Consider the following 15958-nt stretch of genomic DNA (forward strand, 5'->3'; position numbering starts at 1 on the left):
TCTCCCAAAATATTTTAGAAAATGAATACTTCAAACCCCAAAGAATTTCTGGGCTGAAAACTTGATGGAGAAATATCATAATATCATATCACACCATGTTAACAACTGCAACAACAGGTATACTGAATGTAAGAGCCAGTTTAATATGTTTTTTTTCTTTAAGTAAACAAAGAAATTTAAGGTCTCTAAGTACTATGAGTATAAACAAATGAACTTAGATTATCAGATAAAGTACACATACACACACATGCATGCATGCGCATACATACAAGTGTGTAGGAAAGGGAGCCCTTGTCAAAATATTGGAGACTTTTCAGGATAACAGTGATTTTTTCCCATTTTTAATATTTTTAACACCATAGATAACAAAAATAACATCTCACAAACTAAAAAAAAAAATGCATGAAGACTTACGTAAATGAATTCTATTCAGGGATATAACCAGGTTAGCAAGGGTAACCTGAAATTTAATGTACATAAGTGGAAAGGAATACAGTGTGAGTACAAAACTATAAATATAAATATTTTATGAGAAGAGTCATACCTAACATGAGATATTTATGTGAAGCTATTCAGGTAAGATGAGCTTTACAAAAAACAATCCAATAAAAACTTACATAAAAAATAAATTATGAGATTTAAGCAATCAAATTTTTGTCTGAGATTCCTGTTTTTAGTTATCAGACAAATAAGTCTATCTCCACAATTTTCAATGAGAGACATAGTAGATTCAATAAAGATACATAATTATTTTTTTATAGGATTAAATGGCATGAACTACGATCATACAATGAGAAAAAATGTGAACCTTGTATCTTTATAGCCTTCAGAGAGATGGTGAGAGAAATTTTACAAGAAAGAATGCTAAATATAGACTGGTATCATGCCAACCTCAAATTGCTATATTCAGCTCAATAAAAAGTGACAAGAAAAGGAACAGTCATGAGAATGAAAATATTCAGAGAAGATGTCAAAAAAGCACTATTTTGAGGCATAAAAATTACATGACAATTCTACGTAAATTTTCTGCAGTTAGTCATAAGGGAACCAAGCCACAATGATTCTAAGAATCTAAAAAGAATGAACTACATTCTTATATGTGTTTCATCAGGTTTGCTTGTGGGCATAAAATTTCCTTGAAAACCAAAATGTAGCAATGACTAAATTGTATAGAATGCTATTTCCCTCTTACTTGATTCTTAGAAAAGAGCAAGGTACCTTTAACTGTCAAATGAATTTTCAAAAATGTACAAGTGTGTGTACACACACACACCCATTTATAACTGATGCTTTTTGTTGTCAAGATAAACTTTCAGATTGTTAAATAGTCTCAGTTTACAAAGGTTTTTCTTTGTTTTTTAACCCTATAAAATGTTAAATCAATGCTTATTCACTCATCCTTTGCATTTTACATGAAACCATCTTGGCTATTTTTCTCTATAAAATTTAAGAGTAGACATTAAAGACCGGCTCTTTCACCATCATGATCCTAGAAACGTAACATCTAATAAATAAAATCAGTGTTAAAATTTCAAGGTGATATTTAGCACTAACAACAAATCCCTGGCAGTGTTTGTAACTGACAGAGCGAAGTGGAGAAAGGGGAAGCATGAAGGCTCGCGCTGTCAGATAATGCACACACAAGTCAGAGCAGCCGAGGTCCTACTTCACCCGGAACGAGGAGGCAGAGAGCAGCTCAGGCATCTGCAGCCCTGCCTCCCTCCTGAGTGGGAAACACTAAAATATTCTTGACCCGCCCTGACCGGTTTGCTCAGTGGTTAGAGCGTCGGCCTGCGGACTAGGGGCTCCCGGGTTCAATTCCGGTGAAGGGCATGTACCTTGGTTGTGGGCACATCCCCAGTAGGAAGTGTGCAGGAGGCAGCTGATTGATGTTTCTCTCTCATCGATGTTTCTAACTCTCTATCCCTCTCCCTTCCTCTCTGTAAAAAATCAATAAAATATATTTTTAAAAAAATAAATAAAATAAAATATTCTCGACCAAATTATAGTCTGGAGAAAACTGTATTCACTCACCAGTATCTATACAACATATATTCATTCTAGTGCTATGGACTAATTAAAGACTCAATAAACATTATTTATCAACTTGAATTAATGAGTATCTACGGTACAGGGAGCCTTTTCAACTTAATCCAAAAAGCATCTTCTTCCTAACAATGGAAATGTATTATTATCATCATCATCACCATCACCATCACAGACACCATCATTACAAGGTGTTGGAGGAGGAGAAGTTTCATTGGAAGAGGAGGAGACGAGGTAAGAATATTTGGGGAAGGCTTACAGGGTAACAGACATTGGTAAGTGGTCCTGATCCATATTACTGTATTTATCCCTCACAACAGCCCTTACATCCATTCTTTAAGAAAAATAAACTGGCACTTGGAGAAACTAAATGGCTAGGAGCACAGAGCTTGTCACCAAAGGGTAACAGGCTCGCTTACACCTCCACACTTAAGGACTATGTTCACATATGATATGTTCTCAGCACTGAACCAGGTACTTAAGGTGCCCAACTGGAGATCTGGTCTCTGCCTTTCACAATTTCACGCGGTTGAGTGTAAGAACCACGGAGCTCAGGAGTAGATACAAATGCTCTACAAACACAGATGAAGGGAAGAAAAAACAAAACACAGAGAGCTCAGTGAAAGCTGGAAGAGGGGCTAGAACTGAACGTTGCATGAAAGCAGACCTTGCTGAAAAAAAGTCAAGTTCATATTGCTGGTTTACTAGATGGAAATACAGCTCATCGGCAAGGATTATCCCCCAAAAAGATAAATAAAAGACCAATTCCACACCCATCGGACTAAGTATCTAGTGAGTCAGAGGAGATAATGCTTTGTAAGTTAGGAAGTGCTCTGTAAAAAGTGTTTTAGAAAGACTGCGGTAACTCATCTATGAGGAGGCAAGTATGAATTTCATGATTGTGACTTTTTTAGGCACTGGTGTATCTTCAGGACCTTACATAATGCTGGACTTAAAATATGTACTCAACAACAACAACACATTATTAAGTGTGCTCAGCACCTGGTCAGCCATTCAATTTAGGAGCCAAGATTCAAATCAAAATGTGTCTAAATCCAAGGTCTGTGATCTTCCACAGGCGATATAAAGCAAGGGACTGAAATGGTGCTCAGGACAGAAATAAGCATTTCGGAAGTGGGGATGCTCCACTGGGAGGTGCTCTGACAAATGCTATCAAGTTATATGCCTGTGTGGGACCATTAAGATGCCACTGAGGCTTGGTGTATCCACGAAAACATGATTAAACAATTAAACCAAAAATAGGCTTTAATCTCACTTACCTGGATAAATGGCCCAGCCTTAGAATTAGAACTCACATTGTAATATTGATGCCAGAGGAGCATATTACTTAGACTTTAAAGACAGTATTCAAAATTAATGTAGACACTGAATACAGGAACACTGCTTATTATTAACATTTTCTATTGAAGAAGGAATTACTAATTATATTTCAATGTGAGAAATTATCACCTTTGATGTCTTCTAAAGAAGAAGCTGTTGCCGAAACTGGTTTGGCTCAGTGGATAGAGCGTCGGCCTGCGGACTGAAAGGTCCCAGGTTCGATTCCGGTCAAGGGCATGTACCTGGGTTGCGGGCGCATCCCCAGTTGGGGATGTGCAGGAGGCGGCTGATCGATGTTTCTCTCTCATCGATGTTTCTGACTCTCTATCTCTCTCCCTTCCTCTCTGTAAAAAATCAATAAAATACATTAAAAAAAAAAGGAAAAAAAAAAAAGAAGCTGTCAGACACTTAAACATGCATCTATTCTATAGCCTTTTTACTCGAATGCCTTCTTTTCAGTGAAAGTCTCTCTTGTCCACTATATTTAAATGTTACACACTACTTCAACACTGCCTACAGCTCTTCAGTGCCTTATTTTTCTTCTTAGTATTTAATATATCTATATATTTAAAATGTTATACAGTGGGGCCTTGACTTACGAGTGTCCTGACTAACAAGTTTTTTGAGATACCAGCTGTCTCTCGGCCGATTTTTTGCATTGAGTTGATAGAGTAATTTGAGTTAACGAGCTCCTTAACGAGCTCGGTCTCGGAACGAATTAAACTCATAAGTCAAGGCCCCACTGTCTTACCTATTTCTCCCACTGAAATATTAGCCTTATCAAGGGAGAAGTTCTTCCTGAAGAACTAATGAAGTAGAACACTCTCATTTTGCTGATGGAGAAACTTGAGTAGAGGTTTTCTCAATGACTTAACAGGTTTGGATTAAAAGAATCTTTTCAGTTTCTCTCATGTATAGTATCTTATCAGGACTCGGGCCTTTAACTCTACATAAAGTTGAAATAATAACTAACTGAGTGTCAGAAAACATAGTAGGAATCCTCACATGCACCTAAACAGGGCTTTCAGAAATGTCTTTGTGTGTCTAATAAACAAGTGAAATGGACTTGGAGAAATTTTGTTATCCAGCGAAACTGAGAATACCCTTGAAATAGAACATAGCTTAAGAGGAGAGGGAGGCAGACCTGTTAAACTTGAGCGAATAAAAGAGATTTAGTCACAGGAGAAGAAAGGAAATCATCAATGAAGTGTGGAGCCAGACACTCAGAAGAACCCAGAGTTCAGTTTCACATGTGAGTCCAATGAAGCAAAGAAAGGGTTGCAAGGGAACTTATAAGTAAAACTGAAGGCACTGTTTCAATAAAATAACTAAGGCATAGAGGCTAAGCAGCAATCCTATACCTAAGTATGACCGAAAGTTAAAGGGGGGATGGGGGCAGGAAGGAGACATTCTTGTCTAGCTCACTGATGAATTACCATGTCAGAATGGAAACCCCGGGCCCAGCAAATTCCTGACAGGAGAGAAGAGGACCTGATGGATCCAGTGGCAGCCATAGGATGCCAGGCGGACATGGTATTGCGAAGTATAAGACTTAGAATCAGGAAAAGAGAAAAACATTTGCAGAAAACAAAGGATAGCTGCTCTGTCCTCTGATTGAATGTGTATTTGAACACATGTGAAATATCTGCCTGGGGCTCCCCAATATACTTGAGAAGCATTTTCCTAAGAATATGTATAAACTAAAAAAATTCAATTAAAAATTACATTTATGCCCTGGCCAGGTGACTCAGTTTGTTGGAACATCATCCCATTCATCAAAAGGTTGTGGGTTCAATTCCTGGTCAGGGTACATACCTAGGATGGGGCTTTGAACCTTAGTCGGGGTGCTTACGGGAAGCAACTGATTGATGGTTCTCTCTCTCTCCCTTTCTCTCTCTCTCTAAAAACCAATAAAAACATATCCTCGATTGAGGCTTAAAAAATATAAATGTATGTTATTACTATTAATGTGACTCCATTTGTAACTGGTAGATAATGAGGCTTAAAGAAACTCAAGTTAAAGAAAGAAGTACAAAAATAAAGAAAACACTAAAAAAGTAGCAGATCAAATCCAATTATCCAATTTTGATAACTGTGTCAAGGGTAACAAAGCAATAATCTATAATATTTTCAAAATAAACATCTGTTCAACTGATGAAAGTGATAATCCACAAGATTCAAATGTAATATCTTAAGACAAGTCACATGAATCAAATTTCTCAGGTTGAAACTCACTTCATATTATTGTGTAACAGTAGGTGGAAGTTGGAAAATGTCACATAATTATTACAAATACCTTTGTCCACACAATGTGAACTAGGAAACTCATTTTATTTTTACATTTTAAAAATCCATTTTACTGAGATATAACTTATGTACAATTAAATGCACCCACTTAAGTTAATATTTAAATTTGTTAAATATGTATATTAATGTAATTACTACCCCAAGACATGTAATTACTCCCCCTCTCTCAGGCAACCACTGGTCTGATGTCTAACACTATGAATTAGTATTGCCTGTTTTAGAACTTTATATAAATGAAAACATACTGGGGACCCTTCCTCTCTCCCCATGTGGGAGTCTGTTCTTATTCTTCAATAAATCTCCACCTTTGCTATAAAAAAAATGAAAACATATTAAACATAATTTTTGTCTCTGGCTTCTTTCAATAATCACACAATATTTTGAGATTCATTCACATTTGTGAGTATAACTCTAGTATATTCTTTTGCATTGCCGTATAATACTCCATTGTGTGCTTACACTATTATATGGCTATTCATTCTCTATCAAATCCATTTTTGAAGCACTCTTTTCCATTATCTAATCAACCCAATATTTCTAGTGGAGAACCACGTAGTCACTATCAGCCTGGATGAAGATATTTTATATTGAAAACTGAATAGCTGGTATAGGATGCAAACTATATGCAAGCATGTGTGCAGGGGGGAATGGGGGGAGGGTTTAGCGAGTGAAGAACAAGTTTAAGGGAAGAAGTATTAATTTATCTTTTATGTGTATAAATGACACCATCCGTGCTTATTCTATTGAGTGTTTTTGTGAAAATGAAAGGATACTGTGGATCTGTTCATTTTGTCTTGTTTTGGTTTGTGAGCCAAGATGGAAAGGCTTCAGAAAGGATTTGAGGAGGGTTGTCCTCCCATGTGGAATATTATTTATTTCAAACAGTGCAAAGGAGACCCCCTGTTGATCTTAATGTGTGTCTAGTCTTATTTATGGTACAATGTGGGGACACTGCCTTGATCCTAATGTATGTCTAGTCTTATTTATGGTACAATGTGGGGACACTGCCTTGCTGGAAGCAGAGAACAAGGTCGTACCTTGAAGGAAGGACCCCTTGCCAATCATGCGGAGGAAAAGGCTGCGGGAGCAGCCTCCAAGATGGCCCCAGTTCTCCCAAACTCCTGGTATCGCGCCCTTTATAATTCCCACTTGATGGCTGTGGGCTGCACTTGGTGACCCGATTCTCCTGAATGCGATCAGGAGTGACTGGGAGACTAGGCAATAAAAGGCAGCCTGGCATTCTTTCCATTGGTCTCTCCCCCCCTCACTCTCTGTCTCCAGCCATGCCATAGCAGCCCTAGGAAGCTCACAGGCAGAGGAACTGAAGCCTCCAACTTAGACTCAAGCCTGAGGTGCCTGTAGTCACTCCCCCCCCCCCCCCCAGATACTCTGCAGCTTTTTAAGAGACTCTGAGGCCGATTCACCCTGCTGAGCCACTCCTAAATTCCTCACCACAGGAACTGCTGGATATGAATGAGTTTGAGGATAATTTGTTGTGCAACATTTCTATCAGATCATTCCTATAAGGTCTAACCTAGATCAACACATGGGAACTCTAGTGGTGAGTCTTAGACTGAAGTGAGTTAGAATCTTATTCTGCCAAAACTTCCTAGAAGTTGGGTCTAAACTCCTCAAAAGCATAGGTCCAGTATGTATGAGAAAGGATCTTATGGCAAGGAGCTTTGAGCTAATTAAGGAGGTGTCCTACAAGGATCCTGGTGACAAATCTGAGCCTGCGGACTAGAAGATATTAAAATGGGCAGCCAAGCCCTTAGCTGTTCCGGCTCAGTGGATAGAGTGTCGACCTATGGACTGAAGGGTCACAGGTTATATTCCAGTCAAGGGCACATGACGGGTTGCGAGGTTTCAGGCTCAATCCCCAGTCGGGGGCATGCAGGAGGCAGCCGATCACTGATTCTCTCTCATCATTGATGTTTCTATCTCTTTCCCTCTCCCTTCCTCTCTGAAATCAATAAAAAATTATTAAAAAATAAAATAAGTTTAGCAGTCAATTCTAAGTTATACTTTATAATTACTAAATATCTTTGTCCCCAAAACTTTAGAACAGGGTATTTAAAATTACAGTGTGGCCAAAACCGGTTTGGCTCAGTGGATAGAGCGTCGGCCTGCAGACTGAAAGGTCCCAGGTTCGATTCCGGTCAAGGGCATGTACCTGGGTTGCGGGCACATCCCCAGTGGGAGATGTGCAGGAGGCAGCTGATCGATGTTTCTCTCTCATCGATGTTTCTAACTCTCTATTTCTCTCCCTCCCTCTCTAAAAAATCAATAAAATATATATTAAAAATAAAATAAAATAAAATTACAGTGTGGTTGGGAGAATGTACGAGGGGATGGAACATTATAAGCATCTCATGAGGACCGAGGTGAAACCCCAGCTACAGGTAACAGCCATGTGAATTATACAGGGCCAAGCAGTGACTCATTATACCCCCTGGCGGTATATAAGGTGACAGGGCACTTTGACAAGTAAACACAGAGAGACACGGAGTTGAATTCTAAAGGAGTGCTTTTCAAACCTTAATAGGAACCACCTCTGTTAACTAAAGATAATTCAAAAGGCCCGGGGCGGGTCCTCAGATTCTACATTTCAAAGTTCCCAGGTGACACACTTGCTGCTAGTCCATACACCAGAATTTCAGAAATACAGTTCTAGAGCACAGGTAAGAGTGATTGCCCATGAAGACATAGATAAGGCATAAGGAAAACTTAAAACGGACAGTAAGACCCCAAATTCCTGCAGTTAAAAACATCAGAGCTCAAAGTCATTCTTAATTGGATATCATTGCAAATATGACCTCATTTTATACTTGTAGACCGGTTAAACCTAGACCGTAAGTTTTATATAGAATAACAGTGATTTAGAGGTCACCAAGTAGCTGCAGAACTGTGTACTTGTTCCAAATATGTCTATATTTCTCTAAGGATGCATCATGGATAATCCTGTTTCAATATATATGACACACTTCATATTAATACAGAGAATTGGGAATTCTTCTAAGAATTTTGGCAGACAGACAACATTTTGGAACTTGAGCCAAAGAGATTTTAATAAGCTATTTTCAAATGAGGGGAAAGCTAAAAGCAAAATATGCATTTCTATTAAAAAATCTAAGCCTATTTGTAACCTTGAAAACATTTTTTTTTATTTCCAAAGACAGAAAAAAAAAATTTAATTCGAAATTTTCTTCTATCCCAGGAAGGTGCCTTTTTTTTTTCTAGTAATTTCTCTCTGATTGCTATTATAACTTTGTTTTCAAAAATATATACAACACATAGAAAGATTACATCATCATTAAAACAGGAAGTATTTACATTTTCCCCTTTCTTCCTAAAAAGAAAAGTTCAACTCCCTTTTGAGCTATGCTTCTGTCTTTACTATTTTCAATCAAGCATATCAGTTGTCATCTATTGTGTAGAATAAGCCTAAACCAGGAGATTATATATAATTTCCTTTACTGGTCATGACAGCGGACAGTTCCCTTCTAGCTCTGAGAGTAAACGATAAATTATATTGCACATGTCTTGAGTAAAATTCCACTGGATATTGCTTTTACCATCTTTACTAGTGACACCAGAAATGACTTTTATATTTCTCTTCATTTAACTAAGCTCAAAAGTATAAAGCACTGTAAAATTATGATCACTGATTAATAGCAAATCAGTCGAAATGCAAGCAAGGAGCTTAATGTAGCAAAAATAAAGTGATGCTATTTATACCTGAATTTTTAGTTAATTTGTGTTCTTTGAACTGCTGATTGCTTTGAGAGAGGCAGGTATACAAATGCCTCCAATAAATCACTGCATTTCTCAAACAACCTGGTATGTTGTTGGATTTGTACGGCTGGCAGCCTAATGAGAACGAATGGCTTACAATCTTCTGGGTATGAACCACTTGGTCATTCACACCATCCACCCAGTGAGAGACTGCGTCAGGGGTACAAGGTCACACCCTTGCCACAATTACTCTGGCTAATGAGGTATCACTAGATGTCTACTAGTTCAGAGGTGTGTGGTTAGGGCAGCTGAGGATAAAATATTTGGTATCCTTACACTGAGGTCTGGATACAGATTTCCAAGTCTGTCTTTGTCAGTATCAAATTAAATGGAAAATGCTACTTCTATATGGAGTCATTTGCCCTTTAAAGATGTAGCAGTGACATGAGTTTTACCTTCATGTTGTCAAGGAGTGAAAAAAATAACAACCCACAACTCAGAAGAGTACCCCCACACACACACACATACCCCCAAAAGCTCAATGACAGGTTGGCTTGATTATTCAAATGATAGTTTTTATAGTAGATAATTAGACCATATGTTAACCCCAGAATTTAAAGTAACTAATTTACTTATATTGTGTGGTTCTTGTCTAACTCAGGTTCCATTTTCAGAGTGAAAACAAAACAAAATGAAACATAGTTCAAATCAGAGCATCCACTACCATACCATTGTAGCGACAGAAATCCATAAGATATCTAGGCAGCTATTTTAAATAAGTATTTTTAAAATTAACTGCTAATTAAATAAAATAATGGTGAAAAGAAAATTAAAAATAAAAACAGAGATGAATTGTAGAAGATACTGAGCCAACTTACAACTAATTGAATAGCTACATGAATTCTCTCTCAAATAACCAATAATTACTTCCAAATAAGTTGGAAAAATCAGTAAACTCTCTTAGCTTTAAAATTTCTACAAAGTGAAGCAAACATAATTTGGGCTTTTAAGAAAGTGTTTTGCTTCTCAGTTGGATCACCAAATAAGCTGATCTTCCATGGGCAACTAGGTTTCGCTTTTTGGCTCATTCTGCTGTGTAGTTTCAGAGTCAGGTCTATGCCTTAAAGGCAACTTGCCCACATTATTTAATAGTTCTGGGAACTTTTAAAATTTGATTCATGGATGTCATTATGCATTTCCATAATAAATTAAAATTAGAATTATGTACATGTCAGTGATCAACATTAGCTGTTTTCCAAAACCCACCTTAAAGTGCATTTTAAAATACTTTTTCAATAAGCTATAGCTACTTTGAGTACTTTTTCATAAGAAATTTAAGATAAGACTTTAAAAATTAAGAACATAATATAATAATGTTGTGTAATTGGAGAAAAATGCATAGGCATCAGTCTAGTGTATATTAAGGACTATAGAATCTAAAAGAGAAAGGACCAGACACTGTCACTACCTTTACCCCTTTATGCATGTGATCTGCAGTTTAAAAAAATATATAAAGCTCTTTTCCTTTCAAATGCTTTTCTTCTAATACTCCATAATCACAGTCAGGTACATACAAATACACTTGTGCGTTTATACCTACACTTGCTTTCAACTTAATGTTACAAAACACCTGCAGGCAGATAATAGGAGATCTGCTTCACAGATGAGAAAACTAAAGTTTGCTGATATCAGTAAATGGCTGAAGATTAAGAATCTCATAATTAGTAGAGTTAGAAATGATCTGAGTTTGACTACTTCTAAAACCCAGGTTCCTTATCGCTACATTTAAAAATAGTGAACTGCTTATTTTGTATCAAATGTATTAATCATTTATTTTGTCACAGAATGTACATTGAACAAAAAAGAAAAGTTAATAAAAAAGAATAAAAAGTTAAAATCAAAAAGAATAAAATTTCCCTAAAACACTTAATTATGTTTATATATAACATATATGCTACACACATACATGAGTGTATATATGTTAATTAATTTGTTCAGATTTATTGAGTCCGTGTCATACTCAGATAATAGATTAGTCCCAATAGTCTATCAATTACCAAGATACATTTTTTCTTAAACAATATTGTCTTTTTGTGGTTAGAAACAAAAAGACATTTTTTTAATTACCAATTTTTAAAGGCAGTATAAAATAAAAGAATAAGCAGGTATATTTAAATACTCTGCTTAATAAAAAATACAAGTTATTTTTACTAAGCAGAGTATTGGTGACCTGTATCTATATCTCCAAACTGGGTATAATGGTAAACATGTTGAAGAACTGGTAGAATGTGAAAAATGAAAAGTGATAATCAAACATAGAAGTTAAAGCCCTGACTGTTATGGCTCAGTTGGTCAAGGATTCAATTCCTGGTCAGTGCACATGCCTAGGCTGCGGGATGGGTCCCCACTCTGGGCATGTACAGGACTCAACCTATCAATGTACCTGGTGCCACATTCTCTCTCTCTAAAAAAAAAATGAAGGTGATAAAGAAAAGAAAAATATGTAATTTATGTATGTGATAACTGGCTGAACTTGAAGTTAAAAGTCTTACAGTTGTTCAGAGTATCTGTATTTAATATCAGAATAACAATTGGTTACACTGCATGAATGTAAGTATAGCATGTGCAAACCATGAGATATTTGACTGTTAATAAAGACCAAGCCTTAGGTAGTACATGTAACTTTTGCCAGATAAATTAAATCAAACATGAAAAATGTATGGCTGCTCCAAAAAAGCTAAAAAGACCATTCTATTGCTCTATTCATGTGATGGTTATTAAAGAGTTCTCTCTAGGGTACATCATAGTCTTTTATTTTTTGTTATCATACATTTCAAAGGGGACACTAATAATTGCTCAAAAAACAAACACACACACACACAAAAGAACATGCTCATTACAAGTATTACAGATAAGAAAGAACATAAACAGGAATCCCAAAATATTTCCCCAAAATATGTTAGTTGGTACCAAGACTGTCCACTAAAATTTGCTTAGCATATGTATATATACATGCTCAGTAGCTATGTATCACCTATAATAACCTTATGTGATTTTGTCTATCCCAAATAATTTTTTAAGAAACTATGCATTATGTGAATACACTTTGAGTACAATCAGGGGTTCATTCTTCAAATGAATTTACTGAACTAATGCAATGATTCACCATCTGATTCCATGAAGAAAAACTGGCATCTTATTAACACTGAGGTACAAATCAACAGAAATTTAAAAATGCAGTTAAATTCACTTAATATCCATTTTAAAACACTGCATGACTTGAAACTTTTTTAGGGAGTTAAAACAGCTCATTTTAGATTATAAAATATTTTTAATTAAAGCATCCTCCACTTCAACAGCAAGTTCTGTAATGTAACTGCAACGGTAAGCAAAGATTGCATTAACTTCCGCCATAAGTCTCCGATTTAGAAATATCAGCTGTAATTAGAAAAATTAAAGCAACACTTCAGAATTAATTGAAATAATTAAAATGTTTACTCCTGCATTATTTACAGCTAGAATGTCAGCAAGAAGCACTTTATACTTTCTCATAAGTGATTCTACAGGGTTTATTAAAAACATAACATGACTTCCATTGAACACTGATCTTTCTGAGTGGGTCTGCTATTGCTTTCATTTTATTCTGAGGTTCTGGAGAACTTCATAACAATTATTCTCTGGGAAAGCACAAAAGCTAATGCATTCCTGATTGATGAGTGTGATGCAAGTTATAGGCATTTGCTGCCCTTATCAAATTCATCAGCAGGTTCTCCAGAAACCAAGATGGTCTTATCCAAAAACTGCATTGTGAGGGAGTGACCAGCAAGCCACAGATTGAGGTTCAGTTTTCTAAACTCAGAAAATTTTACAAAGCCTAAAGTGACTTGGATTTAACTATAACGTATCAATTCTATGTTTTTAAGAAGTCATTCTTTGACTTTATCTTAGACACATATTCAATTTTATCTTAAGTATTATGCACTTTGCATTTCCTAGCTCAAAGTAGATGTATCCTCAGAAAAAGGAATTGACCTATTATCATAATATAAAGTAAATAAGACTCTGTCCAAGATTTCTGCTTAGAGCTCACCCACACAGATTCACTAGCAGGGAAGAGTGAATGAAGGTGAATAAATGAACCTGAAAAATTGAAACATTTTTAACAATTTTCTTTGGGTGATTCTCTGTAGAAAATAAATTGAAGTTACATAAAGTCCAATCGCACTCTTTATTGCACAGAAGCCTGAACTGTGGATTGAGTTTCCTGGGTTCTACTTCTGAGAAACTAACTAATAGGAATTTGACATTAAACATCTCAGGAGCTTCCTCTTCCTTATTAGAGAAATTAAATATTTTACACAGGATTTTTTTTCAACTACAGTATACATAACAAACGATCTTAACTACCTAGTCAAGATCCTCACTACCTATTCAAGATTCAGAGAATGGTACAGGATATAATGAGAAAAGAGATAAAATATAGTTATCCCCATTTTTTAAATTTTTACTTTTTTTAATTCTTGTCCAAGGATATGTTTTTACTGATGAGAGAGAGAGAGAGAGAGAGAGAGAGAGAGAGAGAGAGAGAAACAAACAAACAAACAAACATTGGTTGCCTCCCATATGTGCCTCAGCAATGATCAAACCTGAAAATGAGGTATAGACCCTGACCCTCACAGGAAATAGAACCCAAAATCGTTTTGTGTATGGGATGACTCCAACCAATTGAGCCACCCAGCCAGGTTTCCCAATAGTATAGGTTCTTTAGAGCATAGCAATATTTAAATATGGATACTATCAATATTTTCTTAGTCAGCAAATTATTTTTGGGACTTTTGGTCTAAAGAAAGGCTTCATGTGCGCGGTAGGTATGGCTCAGTTGGTTGAGCATCCTCCCATGCATGAGGATATCCCTGGCTCCATTCCAAGTCAGGTCACATGCCTGAGTTGCAGGCTTGATCCCTAGTAGAGGGTATGCAGGAGGCAGCTCTCTCACTGATGTTTCTATTGCTCTCTTCCTCTTCCTTCCTCTCTCTCTGAAATCAATAAAAATCTTTTAAAAAGGGCTCATGCAAGATTATCAAAGGTCATTAATACCGAGATGGAAGCTGTGACTATATGACTTGCTTTAGCTTCTGATATATCACTTGAAAATCAGGAGTACTTTCCCTAAGGCAATCAAAATTGATTAGCTTAATGGAATCTGATTTTTGGAATGATTATGAAAACAAATTTTCTTTAAAAATAATCTCCACTTGGTAATTTCACAGGAAAAAAATGGTCATACGCTATCCAAATATTCAACTAACGTTTTTTAGAGTTCTTAGTATCAAAGCTACCTTGAAAAACACACCATAGATTGTTTCTGTTTTTCACCTACAACATTCTCTTCAAGACAGGTTTGATGTTATACAATGTGTGCCACATGCCTGGAGAGCATACCCAAATCCTTAAGATTGATGAGGGTAACTACATACATGCCATACTCAACAGATGTTACAGTAGCATCTCCAGCAACAAAGGCTTGGAGCGCAGCCAGCTGTGAGCTGCAAAGCCTGGGCCTGTGGGAGCTGGGCTACTGTAAGAAACCCACACCGTTCCAGAATGGTAAGCCAAAGGAGGCTGGCCACTTTGGAGTTGGCAGGGGAGACACAACATAAAATTTTGCTAGAGATCATTACTTTGTATGGCAGACACTGGCTGCTGCTGGGAAGCAACGGAAACTGATCAATCTGTTGTGCAGAAGTAATGTCGTAGGAGGTGCAGCTTGAGCAAAGCCACAGAAAGCAAGAGGTCCCTCAAAAGCTGACATTCTGTATGTCACCGGCTGGAAAGGATAGTCATAATATTCTGGAATCAGATTCGAAATTAGTATCTGAAAGACACAGCTAATATTACAAAATTTAAGACAGGCTTTTGAACAGGGAAATGCAATTATAAATTTTTATCATCATTACCATCATTTTCATCAGCAGCTACCTAAATTACTCACTTTTTAACTGCAAGGTGTTTATATGGCTTTATTATGGAATACAGGTGGGATGGGGGAGAAGGTAAGACATAGATGAAAAGGTAGTTTGCAACCTGGGTAATGAAAGTCCCTTTATGTCACACCAAGAATTTTTTTTTAACATTATACTCCTTGCAATAATAAATCTTTTCATGTTTTAAGCATGATCAGGTTTTCATCTTGGAAAAAAAAATTCCATTGGTGGCAAAGAAAAAAAATAGAGGAGATAAAGTAGAGTCAGGGAAACAGGAAATAGTCATCCAGGGAAGATTTGTACTATGGACTGATTATTTGTGTCCTCCCCAAATTCATATGCTGAAACCTATTCCCCCACTGAGATGTATTTGCAGGTAGGAATTTCAAGTGATGAGATCATGAGGATGGAGCCCTCCTGGGCAAAAAGAGTGCTCTTATAACAAGATGGCAGAGACCTCCCATAGCAAAAAGAAGTATGGTTATGAGCTAGGAAATTGGTTATTACCAGACACCAAGTCTGCCAGCACCTTGATCTTGGGCTTT

The sequence above is a fragment of the Myotis myotis genome, unplaced genomic scaffold (assembly GCF_014108235.1).
Source record: "Myotis myotis isolate mMyoMyo1 unplaced genomic scaffold, mMyoMyo1.p scaffold_m19_p_12, whole genome shotgun sequence".
In the NCBI taxonomy this organism is placed as follows: Eukaryota; Metazoa; Chordata; class Mammalia; order Chiroptera; family Vespertilionidae; genus Myotis; species Myotis myotis.